Here is an 11,623-nt window from a genome sequence, read left to right on the forward strand (position 1 = left end):
CTCCGCGGCATGTGGGATCTTCCTGGACCCGGTCACGAACCCGTGTCCCCTGCATCGGCAGGCGGACTCTCAACCACTGCGCCACCAGGGAAGCCCGCATGTGGGATTTATGGTCACAAATCAATAAGAAACTTTATTCAGAACTGTTGCAATTATATTCTTTAATTTTAAGCGAAGTGTTAATAAATTCATCTTCATAAAATAGCTGAGGAAATTAAGGAACATCACAGTTGAGTTACTTGTCCAAGATTATGTTGAATTAAGTGACTGAATTGGGAGTATAATTCACATGAAAGAACTCTGACTGAAACACTTGTCACCCCATTAATCTCTAGGCTCAATCCCCCTAATCTGGTTGATGAAGTAATTTCTCCCTTAATGTAAAACTATTCAAAATTGTGATCAGCTCTTAAAAGCAGGAAACCCTCCTTTGATCAAGGAACTTTACTTCTAAGCCTTGTAATGTATTTATTACATTGTGCCATGTTTTTTCTCACTTCCTCATTTACCATACTGAGTACATTTTATACCTTTATTGAATAGCATCGACTTACCTTATAACTGAATAATTTCATTACTTGTATAATTCAGTTCCCTAATATGGTTATGCTGCTTTCAAGTTAATTTTAAATTGAAATTAGTAGTTAATCAATATATTTCAAATTCATTTCTAAAGCAAAGGCTTATTAACCACCTTTTGGAAGTTATATACAAAATTTTTATTTTTAAACTTTTATTACATCTATGTGTGTGTGCTGGCACCATGTATAACTGTCTGTATATACTCATATATATGAATGGTCAAAGACATATCAAACACATGTAAACTAATAAAAAACTTTTGCAGTGATTATATCAGATACAGTAGCACACTACCAAATGCCATTTTCTTTGTGTGACACGTTTAAGTATTGACCCTGTTTATACATTTCAATCCTATTGGGCTAGTACAATTTTTCTATTTTACATATGTGAAATTCAGAAAGGTTAATTAACCTGGCTGAATTTACACAGCCAAACAGTTCAGCTGTAGAGATTCAAGTTCAGTCTTATCTACTTTGCAACTCACATTTCTCTCATTTCACTGCCCTGTTAGGGCATAGACTCTGCTATCACATCTCAGTAAAATATGCATAGAGTCCTAATAGGTATAAATCATAATAAATTCAGTTTGTGATCTGATTCACTTAAGTCTATAGTAGTTCCCGCTCACATTTTATGCTAGAGCTAAAGCAAATTATCTCTGCTTTGAAACAGAATCACTTTTTCAACAGCTATTTGAATTTTATTTTTGTGCCTCCCTATGCTCCAGTGTAATAAATGAGTTAGATTATAAAGGTGAGTCTATTTGTAGAAAAGCTTATAGATCTATTTCTGACATTATCTCCCAAGAACAAATGTTTCCATGTTTCCTTACGCTATCAAAACAAACACATGAAAAAAATGTGCACGATCTTCAGTGTCAGTCTTGGTGATTAAATCTTAGATATGAATGAGTGGTGAAACAAACAGAGACACTGAAAAACTACCAGGGAGTGCCTAGGATGGTGAAGGGATTGAGAAGCCCACCTATAGATAGAATTATAGAGAAAACTGGCTTATCTGGGTGTGTGTTGACTCGGGAGGTGTTAGATACACTCCCAAATCTCTGAATGGCTGTCATATGCGTAAGAAAACACCATGTGCTGTGTCATCCCATATATCTCACATGGGAGAGGTATTGTAGAAAGCAAGTGTTGATATATTATTATAAAGAATGATAAGCTACCTCTGCTCCTTGAGACAGTCAAATGGAAGATGGATAACCAAAAGTCAACCAGAATCATGTATCCAAGATTCTTTATTTTTAAAGGGCTGAATTTGTGTTTTTAGTTCCTTTCTAACTCTGGTATTCTGTGACTTAAAGATTGGAGACGTTTCCATTTTTTATTTTCTTTCTATATTCATCTACAAGTTGTATGATAGAGATTTATAGTATGGGAGTCATATTAGATTATCTGCCTTTAAATTTAAATCCTGAGTCTCCTAAACATTCAATACATGAGAAACATACTGATTCTAAACCATCAGACATCACCTCTAGTATACTGGGCATGAATAGGACAGACATGTATTAACTGTCTTGACATATGTAAGACAGATGTGTGTGGAGAAAATAGAAACACAATTTTGACCTGTAGCTTGAACTTCAAACTGGTTAGAAACTAATAGCCAGTTAAAGCATAATTGGGCGCTCAGGCTATTATGGAGATAAATTTCTTCAGCTCTTTCTTCTTATTTTAACTTTCACATGCATTTCCCAGGTTGTTCCAATCTTCCCTTCAGAATGTTTTTATTGCCTCTCATTGTTCAGGTACTTATAACTTGGATTTTTAGAAACTGTTCTTATTTTCCACTGTTTGACTCTCATTTATCTGTAGAGACTCAGCTTGCATTTTCTTTTAAAATTTTCTTGTTTCTCTAGCTATTTTAGATAAAGACTTTACCCTATAAAGTTCCATTTACTGGGACACTAATTTGGGGGGGATCTTTCTTTTTCAGGGCAGTTGTCACATCCATCCTGGGCCCCTGAGTGATAAGGACAAGATAACATACATCAATTTAAGGATGCATGAAATAAAGTTCAGAAAAATTTGAAGTATACTTGGCATTAGTGGAAAGTCATACTTTGACTCTCTACTATCTGTCTACTCCAATAGATCCTAAGTTCCTTGAAAACAGGATTCTTTTTTTTTTTTGGCTGTATTCTTAGTAATTTGGTTTGAATTTCTCCAGGTGAATTTCAAAGGTCTAACAGTTATTCCCTCCCCAGAGAGGAGAACCTTTGTTGTGCTTCAAAGTCAAAATGAAATGATAAAGAACATCGATTGGGTTTACATCATGAAGGGATGTCTTCTTGGAAGAGAGTTACAAACGGCAAAGAAAGGAAACCTTAACTTATGTATTAATGTTTTCTAAACTGGCATATGGAACACAAAACAATTTTGTTTGTCTAACTAGGTCTGTCTGTCTATTTGTCACTATCTGTCCATCTTTTCACTAATGGAGTGGTAAGGATTGGAAAACTGGGATGGGTCTTGGAGAGTACAGGAAAAACGGGCAGAGCAGATTATTCTGCTCAACTACTAGATCTGACCTGGTACTAGCGTGACTTGAGGGATTTTCAAACGTTTTATCCAGCTTACCAAAGTTGGAGCCTATGTCGGGAGTTAGAATGAAGACAAGGAGAATTCAAATGTGGACTTTTACATGCATTGGGGATTAGTATCAAAGTGAGAATCAGAAACCCAAAACCTTTGCCCAGAATGTTTGGTAATCATGACCTAAACTGACATTGAAAAATAAATGCTTTATTCCATGGGATTTATGAGAAAGTGTGAGGTTGCAGAAATAGAAAGCAACAGATATTCAAGTTCACAGATTAATTTCATGGTGGTCTGGGTGAAGAGCCTCTTGGCAACAAAAGTGCAGATGATAACTGGGACTATAAAAGATAGGCATATGCCTTTCTAGGTCGTAGGGACAAATCTAGGCCAGCAACGGGGTGTCAGTCCTAATATGAGAGGAAGCATCCCAAGAAAGCAATGATTATGCACCAAGAGAGAAGTCCAGTCAATCTTGCCGAAATGGCAATGCACAGTAGAGGGAAAAGGCAAGGTGGACACATTTCCAGTCTTATGGAAACAGCATTAATTTGGGATCCAGCCATTGTGGAATATACTACTCCTCACATACTGCTTGCCTTAGTCATGAATGATTGAAGAGCTGAGTGAGGCTGAATGCAAAAGATGCACATTTCAGTGGAGACAGCTGGTAAAAAGCAGGATCGGAAAGAAAAAAATGGGCACTTCCTTGGCAGTCCAGTGGTTAAGACTCTGCAGCCCCAATGCAGGGGGCAAGGGTTCCATTCCTGGTTGTGGAATTAAGTTCCCTCAAGCCACATGCCACACAGTGCGGCCTGGAAGAAAAAAAAAAAAAAAAAAAAGCAGGAACTAGCAGTATAGCTACTGGACTAAAATAAAAGCCTGAAATTTAATTTGTAGACATGGACTAATAGTTTCAGAGACTACAAAACTTGCTTAATTTAAGAAAGTAATGTTTTTAGCAAGAAATAAAAGACCAGCTTTGGTCCAAATATTATATAAAAGCACAGAACATGTAGTATAGACCCAGAACTAGGACAGCAAAAGATTGTTTTCAAATGAAAATCCAGAGAGAGAAACATGACTGCTACTCCTAGGTAAGACTTTCACCAATTCCCTAGCATCTAGTGAAGAGTAATTAACAGTTAACATCATATCAAACATACATATATTTTTTGTTAATCATTAGTGAATTTTTCCTCCAGTGTCATGTCTTATACTGCACTACGTATCTGAAATTAAAGAGCAGATGAAACATAAATTTTAGAGAGATTTAAGGAACCTAAATAGAGTTAGTTTAAGAGTTTTCAAGGACTATTTCAAATAAGTAGTTCATACATTGATATACAAATACCTAAAAGTCTAGATTGGCCCATTCTCCCTGTCATTATATCTATAGAAATAGTTCTAATTTACAGAATATTTTTCTTCCAGAATATGGCCCATGAACGGAGAGAGAGAGAAAACTTGTTCTCTTAACCCCTTACTCATTTTTGTGCCTCAGAAAAATATTACTACCTTTTTTCATCTTATGTTCTTTAAAAAAAATAAAACCACCATTACCACCCAGCTCACTGAGTTGTTGTGAGATAGAAGATAGGTAGATATAAATTGTGTCCGTGAAATGGTAATACACTAATACACGACTCTTTCAGTGACTTTTAGTAAGCCTGACTTCTAAACAATGCACACAAAGTTTGTTCTTTCTTACTTTCTTATCTCTGCCTGCCTTTAAAAGATAGGTATATTTAATTTATTATCTCTTCTTCCACAGTTGACTTTCTCTTAAAAACAAAGGGGAAACATAACACTAAGAAAGTGCTGTTTTCTTATGAATACTTTTAAAATTCTTATTTGCTATTTTATCAACAAACTATGTCAAGTGTCTATGTTGAAAATAGAGATGCATGAATACCCAATTTTCATTATTTTTGGTATTTTGCCAGTGGGCAGTTTAGTGTCTTATTATGAGCCATAAAATTTGCAGCAATTTTGAAATTAAGAACACGGACATTACAAATTACACTGCATAAAATTTCACAAAGCCAGTGAGATATAATTTCCCTTTGTGGAAAAATTTCTGAGATTAAGTGAGAATAGAAGGCATGAGAAATTCACCAATTAAAGCATCTTTAAATGTTGGCATTGAATGAGATTGTAGAGGATAACAAATGCAATTAATTGCCATTATTATCATCATTTTCTTTTAGACATCTAATGTAGTACAAGGAAGGAACTGCAAACTTTGAATTCAGAACACTATAAATTTGACGCTTGGTTCCATTATGTGCCAGATATTTGAGTTGGACAAATCATTTACCCCTTTGATTTTCAAATCTCTCGTACATAGAAAGGAGAAAATGAAGCTTAATGTTAAGGCTGTTATGAAGATTATTAATATATAATTATATTAGTCCTTGGCACAGTGATAGAGACTAGCTCTCATTATTAATCATGAAGCTATGACTTGGGTGGTAGAGGTTTAATAACCCGTACTTATACATAATGCTTTATAGTTTCCAAGGGTCTTTTCATATGCAATACCTATTTTATATAAGGTAAGTAAATGCATAATAACAACAGCTCACATTTCTTGACTGCTTGCTATGTGATAGGCACCTTGCTAATCATTTTACATCCATTTTCTCATTTCATTCTAAGGCAACTCTTTGGTATAGGCATTATTAATATAAGTCCTGATTTAGAGATAAGGAAACAGTCTTAGAGAGATTAAGTTGCTGAAAGTTCCTAGTAAGCGGTGAGCCAAAATTCAGCATCTTATTTCTCACATCAGAGGCTGAGTTTGTAAGCACTGAACAATACTACCTGCTGAAAATATGACTGAATTAAACCAGAATATAAGTCTCATACAAATGACACTAAGTTTGGGTGACCTTGATAATATTTTTATTATTTCTGTATATTTTTTGGAAGGTTTGAAAAACTTAGAAACTATTTTCATAGCATACAATGACCTTTTGGAATATGAAAGCCACAAAATAATTGATAATATTGCCCAGTCAATTTTCAACATCAATTTTATATTCATCATCAGAGTTTTAGAGGCGTATATGTTGATGCAAAATAACTTTGCTGTGACTGTTTGTATTCTGAGAGATATAGGTGAGAGAAATAGCTGAATTTAAATTTAATTAATATTAAGAAATATAATACATTTGTAAATATTAGGTTAAACAATTGTCTTAAGAGTTTCTTAAGTTCTTTCTAATAACATATAGATTATTTTCAGCATGATATGTGGTTATGAATAAAGAAGGTACTTCTTTATTTGACTTTGAATTTCAGCTTTTAAGCTTGTGATTCAATGAATTATAATTTACTTACTTTGCATTTCCAAGTGTAAAGTGCTGTTTCATAGAAAAAAAGACTATTGCATAAATGATACTGTTGCACCATACATCTTAGTGATTATAATCATGTGTTACGGCATTTTGGTTGCCTGCTTATTACACATTTGTGGATATATTTCTTATGGCTATATTATTATAAGGTTTTAGGCAATTTTCTGATATATGAAGGCCTAAGTGCAACCAAGAAAACTTCCTGGTTTCAGAATCCTTCAATTTTAAAAATATATTTATTGATTTCCAATGGCACTGGTTGGGTTTCCTGGGAAGAAAACTCTGAGATGGAGATCAAATGTGCAGAGAGTTTACTAGGGGATCAACATCTGCAGGAGAGAGTGAAGCAGGGAGTGAAGGAGTGCTTCTCTTACCTGGCAGGAAGAGAAATACTCTGTGAAGCAGTAACAACAATGATTCAGAAAATCCTAAAGGGGTTCAAGAGCTGGGAGAGCCCTGTAGAATTGTGCTGAACTGGGGCAAGGTGACTGGCTCTTTTTTATAGCCCTCTCAACCAGTTATTGAATGCAGGTTGCCTCTGGAAAGAAAGCATGGGCTTGTGCGAGGTGAGCCTCCTCAGCTGAGGGCAGTTACCCCACAAGGCATCCGATGGATGCTGTTCAGACTGACAGTGGCAGGGAGCCCTCGGCGGTCAGCTTTCCCTGGAGATTGCGTCAAGGGAGGGGAGCCAACTTGTCCAAGGCTACGACACATTCCCAGGTGACCTATATCGATTGACTGATCAATATAAGGATATAAAGGCCTGACCCTTTACTATGGACTGAATTATAGCACACCCCCCCGAATTTACTTAGAAGCCTTAACTACTCTCCCCATATGTCTGTACTGAAAATAGGACTTTTAAGGATACTCTTAAGGTTAAGTGAGATCATAAGGTCAAATCCCTGATCTGGTAGAACTGGTGTTCTTTTCAAAGAGGAAGAGAGACCAGAGCTCAGGCTTGTTCCCATGTGAGGGCACAATAAGAAGGCAGCCTTCTGCAAGCTCACCAGAACCTGAACGCTGCCAGAATCTTCATCTTTGACTTCCCATTCTCCAAAACCATGAGAAAATAAATTTCCAGTGTAAAACCACCCAGCCTTGATATTTTGTTATGGCAGCCTGAGCTGACCAAGACACCCTTTCACTCTAATTTGTAAGAGTTCTGATTCTGTTTCCCAGGAAACCCGATTTTGATGGTTGGGACTGGAAGGGGTATAAGAAAACAGCTACTTGGATGGAGCTGGAACATCTGTTACCCAGCCAGAAATGACATTACAAGTGGTAAGTAAAGCACATATCACCTTTGGCACAAAATAGTGACGCAACTGTTGGAACTTTATCACTGGTGAACTAAGATGGTATACAGTGAAGAGAAATTCCTTGACTGGTTCAGTTTATCAAGGACTTGAGGAATATGAGTGAACTAGTAATTGTAAGAACAATGGAATCAGATGGGTATTGCTAAGAAAAAAAAAGATAACGAATAGTTGAGATCGATTAACTGGCAATTCAAAGCTAAATGTTAAACTCAGAGGACTTTTTTCTCTTTATTTTTGAAGTGTAGTTGATTTATAATGTGTTAATTACTGCTGTACAGACAAGTGATTCATTATATATATATAGACATTCTTTTTAAAATATTATTTTCCATTATGGTTTATCATAGGATATTGAATATAGTTCTTTGTGCTATATAGTAGGACCTTGTTGTTTATCCGTTCTATATATAAAAGCTTACATCTGCTAACCCCAAGCTCTTACTGCATCCCTCCCCCAACCCCCTCCCCCTTGGCAACCACAGTCTGTTCTCTAGGTCTGTGATTCTGTTTCTTTCATAGATAGGTTCATTTGTGTCATTTTTTAGATTCCACATATAAGTGATATGGTATTTGTCTTTGTCTTTCTGACTTACGTCACTTAGTATTTTAATCTCTAGTTGTACCCATGTTGCTGCAAATGGCATTATTTCATTCTCTTTTATGGCTGAGTAGTATTCCACTGTATATATGTACCACATCTTCTTTATCCATTCATCTGTCGATGGACATTTAGGTTATTTCCATTTCTTGGCTATTGTGAATAGTGCTGCTGTGAACATAAGGGTGCATGTATCTTTTTGAATTATAGTTTTGTCCAGATACATGCCCAGGAGTGGGATTGTTGGGATTGTTGGAGTGGGATTGTTGGATCATATGGTAGTTCTGTTTTTAAAAGTGCTTCCTAGTTCTTGCCTACAGGGAGCTAAACAATTTTTTTTTTTGGATTAACTGTACACTAGGTAAAGAAAAATATTGCAAAGTTTTCAGCACTGTTGAACACAAAGTTGACCAAAGTGTCATCAGGGCTTCCCTGTAGGAATAGGTCCATTGAATACTGGGCCCACCCTGTGGTCATTTATACAATCCCCAAATAGACCTGTTTGTTGGTACAAGCACCAAAGGGCTCCCCAGTCTTTGGGATTAGAGCTGTGATATTGAGGAAGGCCACATGGAAGCCACTAATTTGAACCTCCCACTTCAGCCAAGATAAAAAGATGAAAAACACCACATCTCAGGTTAAATGGCAGAAATTAGTATCACCTTTAAAGACCTCAAGGATACAGAATTTCCTTTTATATCTCTATAAATTTCAACAATCCCTACAAAACAAGCAGATGGAACCTGGAGAATAATAATGGATTCCTGCAGACTCAACCAAGTAGTTAGTAGCTCCAATTACTGCTACTGTCCAGATGTGGTATCCTGGCTAGAAAAGATTAATATGACCTTTGATACATGGACTACAGCCATTGATGGGGAAAATGAATTCAGTCCTATCAGAAAAGAGGATTGAAAACTATTTGTATTTACATGGAGCTGACAAATTTTGCTCTGGAGGTCTGTTAAGTGCCCTGAATTCTGTCACAATACAGTGCAAAGGGATCTGGACCATCTGGTAGTTCCCTAACATAACAAAGCGGTGCATTATGTCAATAAAATCATATATTCAGACCAATGAGCAAAAAATGATTGGCATGTTAGAGGTCTTGGCAAGACATTTGTCCTCCAGAGGGTGGGAGATAAATGCTACAAAGGCCTGCCACATCAGTAAACTTTTTAGAGGGAGCAGAGGTCTGAAGCATGCTAGAATATCCTTCAAAAGTAAAAGACCACTTGTTCATCATGTACATCCTACAGGAAGGAAGAAGACACAATTCCTGGTAAATTGTTTTCAGTTTCTGAGGCATAATATTATATTGTACCCCTGGGAATATTGTTTTGACCTGTATACTGAGTGACACAAAGGTTTGCCCCCTTTGAAAGGAGCTCAAAGGAAGAAAAAGGTTTGCAGTAAATGCAGGTTGTGCTAAAAGTAGCCCTGATGTTTGGCCCATATGATCCAGCTGATGTTGTGATACTACAGGCATCATTGATGGGAAAAGATGTTTTGAAGAGTTTATTATAAGCACCAATGGAAGAATCATAATGCTACTAAGGATAATCAGAACTACTAAGGCTCTGGAGCGAGACCATGACAAATGCGTGAGAGATTATACACATTTGAGAAATAATCCTTGGCACGCTCTCAGGTTCTGCTAGAGTAAGAGGGCCTGACCCTGAGTCATCAAATGATTATAAAGCTGTAAATGTCCCCATAGGCTGAGTTTTGTGAGATCCACCAAGTCATAAGGTCAGGTGGTCCAAACAGCCAAGTAGATAAGCTGGCAGAGCTACCAGATAGTCTGTCTTGACCACCTAGTGTCAGTACAATGGACTCATATATTAAATAAACATGGAAGCTATGTATGGGTCCAAGAGTATGAGCTCTCACTTACCAAGTCTGATTAGCTACTGGTATCACCAAATATCCTAACTTAACGGAACAGAGACCAACACTTTCAAAAAGACCAACAGGTTTCCTGTTGGCAAGTTCTTCACATAGGACATTTTCTATTTTAGAAGAGCCCACCTTTCACATATCCTGACCATGGTTTTGCCTTTCCTGTCCTCGAGGACTTAGCTAGCACCACCATCTGAGGACTTAAGAGATTTTTGTCCCAATTGTACATGAGCCCACATGGAATCTCATTAGTCCAAAGGTTGCATTTTATAGCCACAGAGGTGTGGAAATGGAACCATAGCTTGGATTCTACCAGTTACATCCCATACCATACTACACATACCCTCCCAGCCTAATAAGAAATTGAATAAGGCCGTTGAAGTCTCAGGTGAAGCACTGCTTCATAAGAAATACTTCATGAGGGGCTTCCCTGGTGGCGCAGTGGTTGAGAGTCCACCTGCCGATGCAGGGGACACGGGCTCGTGCCCCGGTCCGGGAAGATCCCACATGCCACGGAGCGGCTGGGCCCGTGAGCCGTGGCTGCTGAGCCTGCGCGTCTGGAGCCTGTGCTCCGCAGCGGGAGAGGCCACAACAGTGAGAGGCCCGCGTACCGCAAAAAAAAAAAAAAAAAAAAAAATACTTCATGAGAAGGGGCAATATCATCCAGGATGTGGTACACTCTATATTTTTCCAGCTTTATTGAAGCATAGTTGACAAATAAAAATTTTATGTATTTAAGGTGTACAATGTCAAGTATACATTGTCAAATGATTACCACAATCAATCTAATTAACATATGCATTACCTCACATAGTTACCGTGTTATTGTGTGCGGAGAGATCTTGAGATCTATTCTCTTAGTAAATTTCAAGTATACAATACATTATTATTAATGTGCATAGTATTATAAATATAGGGGAAATAGTTCATATATTCAGTTAACTGGTATGAGTGTAATTTAAGAGCTATATAACTAAGTGTTTATAATAGTGTCCAATTAATCTCTTTTATTAAGTAAAACATACATCCATGTGATTGATTTCCTTGGTAATGACATGAGGTAAAGTTGAGTTCCATGTCAACATTATTAAGAATTATACTTTGGGAAGAGGTTAATTGCAGTCATACAGTTATATGATTTCAGATCTGTGAGGAGTCTGGAATAATGTGGTACAATCTCAGTATTTTACGTAATAGGAGATAGACTCAGAGAAATCATAGAGATGATTTCCTCGCTTCCAGGACAGTGCTATTTCCTCTCTGTCTCTGTTGCCCCATAAGAAGATACACAATGAG

The 11,623-nt window shown here is 37.0% G+C and overlaps 1 long non-coding RNA gene across 1 annotated transcript in view; it reads left to right on the forward strand.

Moving 5' to 3' along the window:
* LOC307196412 overlaps window positions 1-7,951 on the forward strand; it is a 290,432-nt gene extending 282,481 nt beyond the window's left edge. Inside the window, exon 4 of the long non-coding RNA XR_013831130.1 lies at window positions 7,688-7,951. This is a non-coding gene — a long non-coding RNA (uncharacterized lncRNA). The remainder of the gene's footprint in view (window positions 1-7,687) is intronic.
* The last annotated feature ends 3,672 nt before the right edge of the window (window positions 7,952-11,623 follow it).

This window comes from Stenella coeruleoalba (assembly GCF_951394435.1).
Source record: "Stenella coeruleoalba genome assembly, chromosome: 13".
Classification (NCBI taxonomy): Eukaryota; Metazoa; Chordata; class Mammalia; order Artiodactyla; family Delphinidae; genus Stenella; species Stenella coeruleoalba.